Source organism: Ostrinia nubilalis, chromosome 18 (assembly GCF_963855985.1).
Source record: "Ostrinia nubilalis chromosome 18, ilOstNubi1.1, whole genome shotgun sequence".
Classification (NCBI taxonomy): Eukaryota; Metazoa; Arthropoda; class Insecta; order Lepidoptera; family Crambidae; genus Ostrinia; species Ostrinia nubilalis.
Window position 1 is genome coordinate 5,116,305 of NC_087105.1, and position 12,031 is coordinate 5,128,335.

Consider the following 12,031-nt stretch of genomic DNA (forward strand, 5'->3'; position numbering starts at 1 on the left):
CTATAAAATACCTATGCAAAAATCAAGTCCCCAAAAGACAGCACTACCTAGTTTGGGGACTACTAGTAAGTCACCTGAATTCCTATTAGTATAACTACTTTGTAAACTTATGTAACTAAAGTGCATTTTTCTGGAAATAAATTTATTCTATTCTATTCTATGTCAAGTATAAATGTTTACAGTTTTTTTTTTACTAATAGGTATTTACAATTCTGTGTAAAGATTCATTTTCGAAACACAAGCTGCGAATGAGTGATGTTTGAGTTTCAACAAGATATTATATGTACCTACTTACTAACATAGATATACTCTTTATTGTTCACGACGCAACTAAGCTATTAAGTACTTGATATACCTACAACTATGTAGTTGAAACGACAGTGTTCAGTATTGTCGCGTAACATAGCATTTAGTAGTTACTGATTGTGAGTCGCGTCTTGTCGCGGAGCATAGCAGAAATTTCGAAGCACTGAGTAGATTAGAGACGGTGCAGAGACATTGCATCAGTGCATGTCATACTACGAGTACTCGTATTGTAACTACCTAAGTTTCACGGGCTTGGTTCATTGCTTTTTATATCACTGTACATGGTTTGAGGTGCTAACTAGCGCTATATAATACAGGTGGTAGGTACACTGGTGTTCTTGCACTTTAATGTTACAGTGGTACCGAAATAAATGAAAATTTAATAACATTAATTTTAAATCTCGTAAAAAGAAAAACTTCATAATACGTAGATTTATTTTAAAAGTCTAAAACATCAGTAGCTACATCAAAACTTTCATGAAAAAATAGGTACTTGTCTAAATTATTTTTTCTCTAGTTGTAAATATGATTAGCATTTAGTAATTCCCAACTGTATTTAATTAAGTTACTTTAGGTGTCAAACAAAATATGAAATATTTACCCTAATTTTCTGTAGCAATTACACGAGTCTCTTGTGTTTCGCATTTTAAGCGGCAACCATGCCTCTCAAAAAGATAAAACTGTTGACATATAACGTTCCCAAAGTGGCACTACTAACAGACTCCCTAATGCCCGTGACACATGCCACTCGCAACTTAAACGCTTTGACCTTTATGCCCTTAAAAATAAGGAGACAGGCAAACATCACTTCTGCGGTCGCCTGTACATCTGAGAACCCTCCAACTGCTATTTGTCATCCTCATCTGCATCTACAGTTTCAAAGCGAGTTTATTTTGAGAGACAAGGGCTTTTCCACATATGTGTAAGGTTTCAGACTTGGGTAATGTTATGTACTACATTTCAGTTAGGAAATGGCACTCATCAAAACTACAATGTAAGATGCCACAGTATTTAGTTTGATATGCGACGTCAAATGAAGAAGAATTCAGAAGATCTGCGAAAAATGGATTTGGGAAAGCTTTTTAAAGATAAAATTTTATTACTTTTAACACGCTCACTGCGTTATGAGGTCTAAAAAGCCACATGCAGAACTTATCGCAGGTGCGGCAGTCATAATCGCGTTCTCTCACTCTGTGCGGGGGGCGACTATTTTAACATTTCTATGAGTACAACAGAGACAAATATATCAAATTGCTTCTCTTACGAAGCCTAGCATAATGACGTAGACAATATTGTATGAGGTCGATTAGGTCCCATACGCACTGGATAGAAATTAATCACGTTCAGTGCGGCGCCGTGAGGTCTGAACTGCCTCAAAAATTGCAGGCCTCATAACCGCACAGGGTGAGGCGCGGGCGCCGCGCATTTAGAGTAGTGATGTGATAAGTTTCGATACGGACGCACGCTGTTAGCCGGTGACACATTAACACTGACTTTTTAACTAAAAATGGCATTTGTATACACTTAACGCACGTATTTATTTCAGGTATTCCTAGTGGCAGATAATAATAATAATAATAATGTATTTTTATTTTTTGATAATTACATTGTAAAAAGAAAAAATTAAAAATAAGAAAGAAAATTGAATAAAGAAAAAAAATTAATAATAAATATTTTTGGACATTTTACACTGCGCTTCTAGTCCCAAACTAAGCAAAGCTTGTACTATGGGTACTAGACAACGGATATAAACAAACATACTTAAATACTTTTTTTTAAATACATACATAAAATATTTCTTTCTTTACACACTTTAATTAAAAACAAATATTATAATTTTATGGTAACTGAAATTTTGTTTTATTCCCATCCCTAGTCGAGACACAAATTGGACTTTTTTTCAGTGCGAAATGAGGCAGAAAAGATGTCATATATATTTTTTTAATTTATTCAATACCAAAATGTCATAACTGCGGGCGAAGCTAGTTTAAGGTTAAACATCTATTTAAGTTTATAATAGAAAAGTTTCAAGCCAATATTGTCTTTTCTGAGCTATATTTAAAGTATTTTTAGAAACAATATTTTGTGAGGCAGAAAAGGTCTCATACGCACTGTAAAGAAGTTCAATATTGACTCGAAAAGACCTCATACGCACTGGCTGAAAGTCTACGAAAAATGGTTTCGCAGTGAGCGTGTTAAAGGCAATCTTTTTTTATAATCCACCAAGGAATTAAGAGATTGAGGTAGCAAGTCATGAGGTACCTATATTTAGCAATTAAAGAGTAACTTAATCTGGTGAAGGTCGCGGGAAGTACTTGAGTGCAGGACTGGTCGTTATGGAAATCTTTGGACGAGGCCTTCCAGTAGTGGACATCATTTGGCTGAAACGAACCATCGAACGAAAGGGTAATTGTTGCCTATTCTCCTATAAAACTAATAAATTGCTTTAAATTTTTAAGCTTCGACGTTAATTAACCCAAAACGCGCTACGCTGCACCGAAATTGCCTAAGCCCGACTCAGACGCACCGTGTAAATCTCTCCTAGGCGAGGGAGGCGCTCATTAGCGAACACAACACGTATTCCATCGCGACGGCGGCATGAAAGGTAATTCGAACTACTTATGTACGTCGTCTATTGTTAAATTGGATCGGATCGTGTGAATCCTCCACGCGGTTTCTGCTTACGTCGTCGCGTTTACCTTAAAAGCATAGCATTAGCAAACTGAATGTTTCAATTATGGTTGTCGTTTCCTTTGAATTGAGATTTCAGACTTTTTCAATTATGTGGGCTGTAATCTGAGTTTGCTCAATGCCATAAAAAACTTAAATCAAAAATAATTATTATCTTATCATGTCAAAGCAGATTAATGTTTGCAACGTTCTAATCAAACTGGAAACCAAAATGTAGTGTTGTTAATCGAAGTGACCCATATGGGGAACGAGTAACTAATTTGATTACTCCAAATAAATGAAGATATTTTTGTTTGTTTTTTTTTTTAAGTCTGACACCTCTAGCTGGGTAGAGAGAATGAAAATCTCTGACTACTAAGCCCATAGAGGTCTCCAATACTATAAAATTCAACGCGATGTATGATAATATTTTATTTTTTTATTACATAAAATATATTTATCCGTATGTAACGGTAAACAGTGTCTTAAATCCTCTTGAGGTTTGTCCAGACACATTTTTCTCAATACAAATAAAATAAAAGTTTTAGTTTATATAATACAATGCATAATTTAAACTTTTGTAGGTACCGTGTGAACAGGTTTCACGCAACCCGTCTCTAATCAAAACGGTAGGGTAAACGTGCGTATACCCGCCCTCGGTCATTAAGGCTCGCAAACGTATCCGTGACGTTGACGCTATCTGATGCGCTGTCGGAACTCGGAAGGTAATTTGAACTGCTTCGGATACGTCATTATCTACTTTCGAATTGAATGCTGACGGCCTATTACGTGATATTGATATTATTATTTTACTTTTAGACAAGAAAGGAACATTTGCTATGTAGCATAATAAAATAATGGCATTATTGCTCATTTTTGTTTATGCAGATGATTTTGGTGATGATGAATGTACCTATTCTATTTTTTGTTCTGTTTATCAGAACTCGACCAGAAACAAAATAAACGACAATGAATTATTTAATAGGTACTTAAGGTAAAAATAAGTGAACTGTCCGTGTTCCTTAGAGAAAAACAATTTCTTAGACTGAATGTAAGTAGTTCCTTTACCTTAAACAAAGTTAAGGTACACATTTCTTAGATTTCAGTTTTTTTTACATAAATCGGTAAATAGGTAAGTACCTAAATCTCGGCGACAAAATCAGTTCAAATTAAAGAAGAATTTTCAGAATATTATAGAGTTAGAGTAGGCGCACACCGTTGATTTTTAGTTGGCCGATAGTTGTGCCCGATTTTAAATTGTATGAAGAATCGGCCAAATCGAATCAGCGTAGTGTGCGCACTCCCATACATGCCCATACTGATCAACTGCCCGACTAAACTATCGGCCGACGAAAAATCAACGGTGTGCGCCTACTCTTAGGATTGTACCGTTCAGTTTCGAGCTTACAAAAAGAACCTAAGCAGCTTACTGACTACTGACAGAAGCATGTCTGCTACTGCTTTAGAACTTCGTGTACGTGAATGTGCCTCACGGATCGTGTTCATTAACGAGCGACACTTGCGCTGACGTTATCTCGACAAGTTGTCTCGTGATAGTGGTATTAAATTAACCCTGTCTAGTCGGCTGATTAATTAAGAAAAATTGGGATGAAAGGGTTAAATAGAGACTGTGGAAGGGGTACACAGGGTGTGACTCAGGAAGTGTAAATGATACAGTATAACTATTTGTACAGCATCTTTTATAAGTCACATCTTGGTTACTTATTACAGTAGAGCTGTGTAAATATTAGTTACCTATCTAAATTAATTTAAATGTCCTTGTACCATCCATTACAATTTTTTATTTTCTTATTAATGGAATAACGTGCTTAATAGGCACCCAGCAATATAGTCAAGTACCCTATTGAGACATCGCAAGTACTTACTAACTTATTATTAAAAAATAATGAGTTAATCAAGGTTTTCATGTGATATACCTATGTACGAGTATGTAATGTATTAGTATGTTCATGATTCGAATTCAATGTTTTGAAATATTCAATTTAGTTATAAAATCGTTTCTATGCCTTACAAGGTCTTTATAACTACACTGGTCATCACAAAAATCGACCCTCCCGCGACAAGCACTTTCAAACGTATGCATTCCCACTTCCCACAAATGTTGGCACCATTTGAAAGCCTAGTTCTAAAGTTCATTTCATTAAAGGAAAGGATTTTACACCAAAAATGTGTCTTTAGAAGGATCCAGAGTCACTTCTTCAAAAAATAGGTACCTAGTTACGCTTGAGCCAACTTTTATGGTTTTAATACTGTGAAGTTGGGATTAATCGCTATCCATCTGTTAAAGAGGACACGTGAGATCATTATTTGGTTTTATAACCATAAAAATTGGTCTAATTGATCCCAGAGGTGAGCCCAAAGTTAGGTCTTTTTTCAAGTCACATTTATTGTATATGTTAATCGTTTATTAAGAAATTAAATGTGTTTTCTTTATGTTAGGTATGTTTATGGATATTTATTGGGCTTTCAAATAACACCAATATTGTTAGGGTACCATGATTGTGTCAGTAGAAACGAGGTTTCCTGTAAAACGTAGGTGGGCCGATTTTTGTGATTACCACTGACCAGTATACATAAGTATACACAATAACAACAGTATGCAATAATATGAGTATTTGCGGAATAATATAACATTTCTCTTCAGAAAATAATGTTTACACTTAATTTGTTACTCGGCGAATGACAATAAAATACATATTGCATTCTAGTTTACTCACCAATAAGGTTTCCGACTGACTAGACACACTATTGTTCAATAATATTTACAGGAACGAACTTATCTATCTTTTATTCACATTTGTTGTATTTTTATTACTGTCAAGTGACACAACAAATAAAGTATTGCCGTTATTACGGAAAAATAACGAGAAGTCTCATTATTTAACTCTCAGCATCAGTTACGTGAATAAATATGGCGTATTCCATTTGTATTGCACGTTGTATCAAAGCGTATGTTTACATAAGTCGTAAGACCGCTTTCACATCAGACGCATGCGACTTATGGCGCTCGTTTGCGTGCATTTCTTTTAATAGCCTATTTGGAGCCCTTAAAATAATAAGTATGTACCTATATTGAATTTTAAACAATGTCTGTGTAGTAAAATTTGTGTCTGTAACGTTATTTTTTTAAATAATACCTATTATTGTGTTACCTCACTTAAAAATCAGTATAATTTTCTGCACCATTTTGGATAACTCAAGTCTTAAGCTGAGTTGCACCACGTAACTTTGACCGTAACTTTGACGATAACCGGTGTTTTTTGTATCTATAGAGTTTAACATATTTTTGACGTTTGTTAAAGTTAAAGGATGGTGCAACCCATTCTTATTCTGCTATAATAAATCGATGTTTGTTTGTCATTTAACTTAGGAATATGTATAATTTTTACCCGACTGCGCCAGAAGGAGTGTTATGTTTTACTGTAGCAGCAGTTACTTTAGTTAGCAGCGGCTAACTAAACTAAATAAGTATTTTTTGTGTGGCGAGCACGTTGCATTCGCACGTTTTGTATTCGCTGCGGTTTTGATAATGTGCATACACCCTTTGTTCCGTCATCGTAACTTTTAGTTTAATTTTCATAATAATCGCGGGTATCGATGTCTCTGCATAAGTATCGATGTAGTGACAAAACGCAGTCAAACTAGGCTGCTTATGCGCTCCGTCCTTCGAGTTGGATTTTTATTGACAACTTGAGGGCAGTCACGCTTTGGAGGCCGCACCGGTCACATCGCCATCTTCTATTTCGTATCCAACGGGCCCGTCGACGCGTGTGCTAGTCACCCTCCCATGTGATCTCAACTTACCTCATCATCTACACGCCCAAATGTGCTAGAAACCGAAGGAATTCCCAACTGCTGCTGCCCATACTCGAGGTGGAACTGTCAACGATCTGCTCAAGGTACGTGAGTGCATAGTATTTTGTCATTGCGTACTGCTCGTACAGAACATCGATCCCTTTTTACCGGCAAGCCTTCTACGGTTTGATCCAGGTGTAGCAGGAAGCCACCAATCGCCTTTTAATCGTGGTGCGTTTGCTACACCCTTATTTCGGTCCTTTGCTTAATTTCGTAGGTACCTAAATAAGTCAAAGAGACGGCAGAGACTGAGTACACCTATTCAGTTTCTTTGGGGATGGTACATAGAAATGCTTTATTGTACGTACGTTCACTTTAAAGTAATTTGCATTTGGTGACGTTGCCAAGTGCCAATAGCTGGCGAATTCGTGAAGCAAATATAATACTGTATGTATGAGTTGTGAATGCCATAATTTTCTATGCTCTGCATTGGCAGCTGAAGTTAGCATAACTGATACTAAAAGAATCGTAAAAATTTTGTATTTCGGTGGGGGGAATTGCGATCAACTTAACAGTCAATAGATTTAATAATAAAAAAAAGCTTTGGTCTCTTTTCTTATTAGGGTTAATTATTTAATTTAACTTTATTAATTGGATTTGCTTCCGATTACTAATGCGCAGAAGTATTTCAATCCCGACAGTTTATGATCTAACAAGGGTAACTTTCACGTCTCTACAAAAGCCTTGCTTTTCTTCCCAAAAAACGCAAAATAGTCAAATCGGACCAAAAGAAGCCCTTAAATTGCAGTCCGAATCTCATCCAGACGTGTTTCCATGTGAATCGCCTTATTAGGGCACAAAGCATTACGTACCATTGTCGTGGTCCGGGATCGGCAGGCTATCGGACGCGTCGGACGCTAGCGCCAAGTCGGGCGACGCGGAACCTAGCAGTGCAGTCAGGCCGTCGTGCTCGCCATCTGGAAAACAAACTCTATCAGAATGCTGTAAGGATTAAATACGACGGTGACATATAATTGGGCTACAGTGGATAGGAAATGCGCGCGGAAACTGCATTAAGTAGGCGCTGTTTGGCGACGAGAGAAATGCGATATGATTGATTTTGCTTATTGACACGCGAATGATGTTTAATTTTAAAGGTTCACATTATGTTATAGAGTTAATTTGATTACCTAGAAGTCTGAGAAGGTAATAAGGGATGAATGTAGTTCGTGAAGGGTCGTTTGCAGTATCTATAATATAATTGCAATCGAGCTATGAATTTTTAATATGTTTGCTTTGTTTCATTGATAATTCAGTAGCAAAGCAAAGTACCCATATTTAATAGTTTCCAGTAAACTTTACTCAGCTTCTAGCTAAGGTCTTATTCCACCACGCAGCCCAGTGCGGTTTCATAAGTTTAAATCTAAAAATAATACTACCAGAAACGATAATAAACACACAATAAAAGACTCAACAACAACAACCTTTGAAAAGCTCTCTTGTAAAGTATTTCCCAATCCCTCAACCTTCGGAATCAATAGAGCGGCTTGTTTTATTGCACAAAATGATCCCAAATAAAGTATCTGACAACATAATTGGTTCGCTGCCAAGGGAGTGTAGACCAGAGACCTCTCAAAGTTGTACTGCTTCGAATCCTTATAAATTATTTATGGTATTTGAGCAATTTCCTTATCCCCAGCCGCGGCGGTACCTTAATTATGTAAGATTTCAGTAGCTTGTCCCGGTGATCCTTGACTGGATATTAACGGAGATTCATTTAATTGAGCAGTCGGTTCGAATTAATTTATGAAGGAATCACGCGTCCAACGTCTTGTACACGAGTGAGCGGGGTCATTGAAAACGTTTTTCTTTGTATTTGTGAGTGGTAGCGGTTATTTTGGGGAGTCTTGGAACTGCGGCTAGAAGTTAGAAGCGTGTATCGTTCGGCTGGAAGTAATACCTTTATAGAGATATTATTATTATTGTGTTTACCAGTAAATAATGACTAATTTTTTTGTGCTTCTTCTTCTCGGCACCTAGATAGGCCTAGTGATGCTCTACCTCTGGGCTTCGGCTTGACACTATTTATTTGGAACACCCTGTATTTATTTGCACACACGCAACAAAACATGTTTAGTACTTCCACTATGTGCAAAAGAGACGTGAAATGTTGATAAGTCGTAATTTTACTATCGCGCGAATTGGCGGTCCGTTTGTTACGTCAGCGCTGGCGCGGCGCCAACTGGGCGGAAGGTCTGCACATTCGGCGCCGTCAACCATTGTTCTGTATCGCAATATTTTTGATGTCAAATTAAATGGGAGATAAGTTTTTGTCTCTAGTACTGGTTATAGGATACGAGGAACTAAGAGAAATGTCTGTATTCTTTTATCGTGTCTACGCGATGAACTATCGTGCTTGATTACAGGTCTGACTTTAGCAGTTAGGTAGGTACTACTTAATATAAACTAGAATTGCTTATACCTGTTTTTACCATCAATCCCGAATTTTTAAGTGACCCCTATGAAAGCAAATTTCCTGTTATGAGTTACCATAGGGATCACTTAAAAATAAATAGTGTTACGAATAAGTCGAGTCTTTTTAAGAGCTTTAACCAACTCCAATTTACACCAGCTGCTGAAACAACCATTCTTATTCGATAAATTGTCATGTTGCTAGGGATATCTTGTTCCTCCTTTAGAGGATCCTATATCGACGATCTTACAACGCAAACACAAAATGTCCCAAGATTTGCCCACGAACTAACTTATCTCACCATAATTGACTCCAAATGAAGGAGCTCCATTACTACTACTACATTAGGTAGGAGGTCTAATTCATCATCATCATCATCATTATTATCTCAGCCACAGGACGTCCACTGCTGAACACAGGCCTCCCTCAATGCTTTCTAAGTTGCTTGGTTGGTTGGAGGTATAATTAAACTTCCTGTCCCGAATATTGAAAGTGTACTTTCGTACTGTCTTTCTGACACTATACCAGATAGCTCAAATCTCTTCTCACGTTTATAATATAAGCAATACAAAGTATGAGAGACAGTTGGCATGCAAACAATATTCTGAAGAATCTGTACCCTAACAATCTTTGGGCTTTTATTTCTGAGAAAATACCACTTTCTATGCCGAACGAAGCGAAGGTTTCTACCCTCTAAATGAAAGTTTTCTGTTGCCATGTCTATTATACTGAAAGTTACAACGAATTGTAGTAGCAATATGGGTCGCGAAGATAATTGAAATGGGCCAATTCTGAGACTCTCTTACATCGCGTGATGCTAAGCACGACTTACGGGACTATTCACACCTCTCATTCCCACCGCTGCAACTCCTGTGTATCCAGGATCTACAGCTTGACCGTCAAAAAAATTTAATCAGAAGAACATGGGAGGAGTTCATAGTTATGGTTCGACTTCCCTCCAGTGCAAAGCGGTTGACAGATGACAAAACAAAGATTTAATGCTAGCTAAGACGATTTGTAAGTGGGCCTTCTATATTTTCGTCAATTTTGGTCCAATTCAGCTGCGTTATTTCGGAATGGTCAATATTAATTACAAAGTGAGCCAACAGGACTGGACTCCATTTATACAGCTTAATTAAATGACGCTAAGCTAACAGCGACTGCAAATTGAAGGCAGCCTATTGTGGCCAATGTGAGCAGTTTTCGACTAAGTCAGAGATTGCCAACCCTTTATTTTTATAGTTTCAGAAAGTGACTAACTATAAAAATGGAAATCGATTCTACATTCTACTACGGAAATACGATCGAGGAACTATAAATTTTGACGTTACATAAATCGCAAAATTTTAAACGCCAATATGTTATGCAGAACGAGAGCTGAAATTATTTTGAATGACTTTTCAGAAATATAAAGAATAGTATTTTCTAATGGATTCACCACAGATTACTAATAAGTTACCATCACCAATTACTTCCAAAAGTAAAACGGATTTAATTTGGATTGTTTGCTTGATAATTCATGAATTCTCTACAAAATTATTACAACATTCTAGAAGGGCTTCGATATAATTGTCAATTAATTTATTCTTCACTGCTCCAAGAAACATTTTTTCCTAAAAATGAAATATTGTCAACTATTTAAAGCCGCCCGTGCTTTGAGAACCGCTGGCCAACTCCTCAGCAACTCAGTTTGGAACGATATTGCTTCATTTGCAACTTTATGGCGGCATTTACTCCACGCGGTCGACGAATGCGGCGCTCTCTCGGTTATTTTATGAAAAAATCCACCCGGCAGTTTTCTTGAAATTATTATCCCGTGGTAGGTCTTTTGTTCCAGATATGGGGTGAATAGGCGTTCGTGGTGTCCCTTATATTTACGTTTTGAGTGAGCTCACTAGCGTTGAAGACGTTGGAAGTGAAATAAAGATTTTGTTGGTGCAATAGAATTCGCCAATTTTGTAAATAAAGTTGATGAAAATCGTCTTAAATACAGAATGTCTATAATAAGCAATCAAAGATAGCGTATCCATATAAAAATTAGGATAGAGACACGTAAGTTTCGGATTTATTTGTTTGATAAAGGAACGGAGTCCCCAGCACGAACTTTAAATAAATTAATATCACAGTAAATGAAGTATATTATGGAAGCATTTTGCGCTATTAATTTGTTGTATAACGACAAAGCGCACGCTGCCTTTGTGCACTTAGCTAAACCTCTTCACTAAAATTTGTAAAGCTCAAACAAGTTCTTAATAAAGCTGTGTAGAAAATATTTCAGTTTGCAATAGACGCCGGCATTATGAAAAAATGCTAAGGAGTCACTTTTCTTCGTATTTTTATTGCAATCTTAACTTTCGTTTCAATAGAGTTGGTATTCCACTTCATTTTCCACGAGACTGCATAATCCTGCGTAGTTTATTAAAATATCTTTGCTCTTTTGGATCGACTTGCGAAGTTGGCTGGGTCAGTCCACAAATATGACGAAATTACTTTTCAGTTTTAAAGAAGTAAACAAGATTTTTGCTTTGTACAATTACCGATGTAGATAAACATGTTGACAACTCAGTGAACGAAGTTTTGAGGAGTGATATGTCCTGTGAACACTTTACGCCCGTATTCACAAACATTAAAATATGAGGTCTCACATTGTGCGTGGACGCACGCGTGTGTTACCCACACACGAACCAATCACCGAGCTATATTCAACGCTGTGCGTTCGATTTGCTGCTTCACTTAAGCAAGCATCGTTTGTGAATACGGGCGTTA

The 12,031-nt window shown here is 36.9% G+C and overlaps 1 long non-coding RNA gene across 1 annotated transcript in view; it reads right to left on the minus strand.

Annotated features, from left to right (window-relative positions):
- Positions 1–12,031, minus strand: part of LOC135080915 (uncharacterized) — a 44,189-nt gene that overhangs the window by 24,363 nt on the left and 7,795 nt on the right. Inside the window, exon 2 of the long non-coding RNA XR_010259085.1 lies at positions 7,665–7,769. This is a non-coding gene — a long non-coding RNA (uncharacterized LOC135080915). The remainder of the gene's footprint in view (positions 1–7,664; positions 7,770–12,031) is intronic.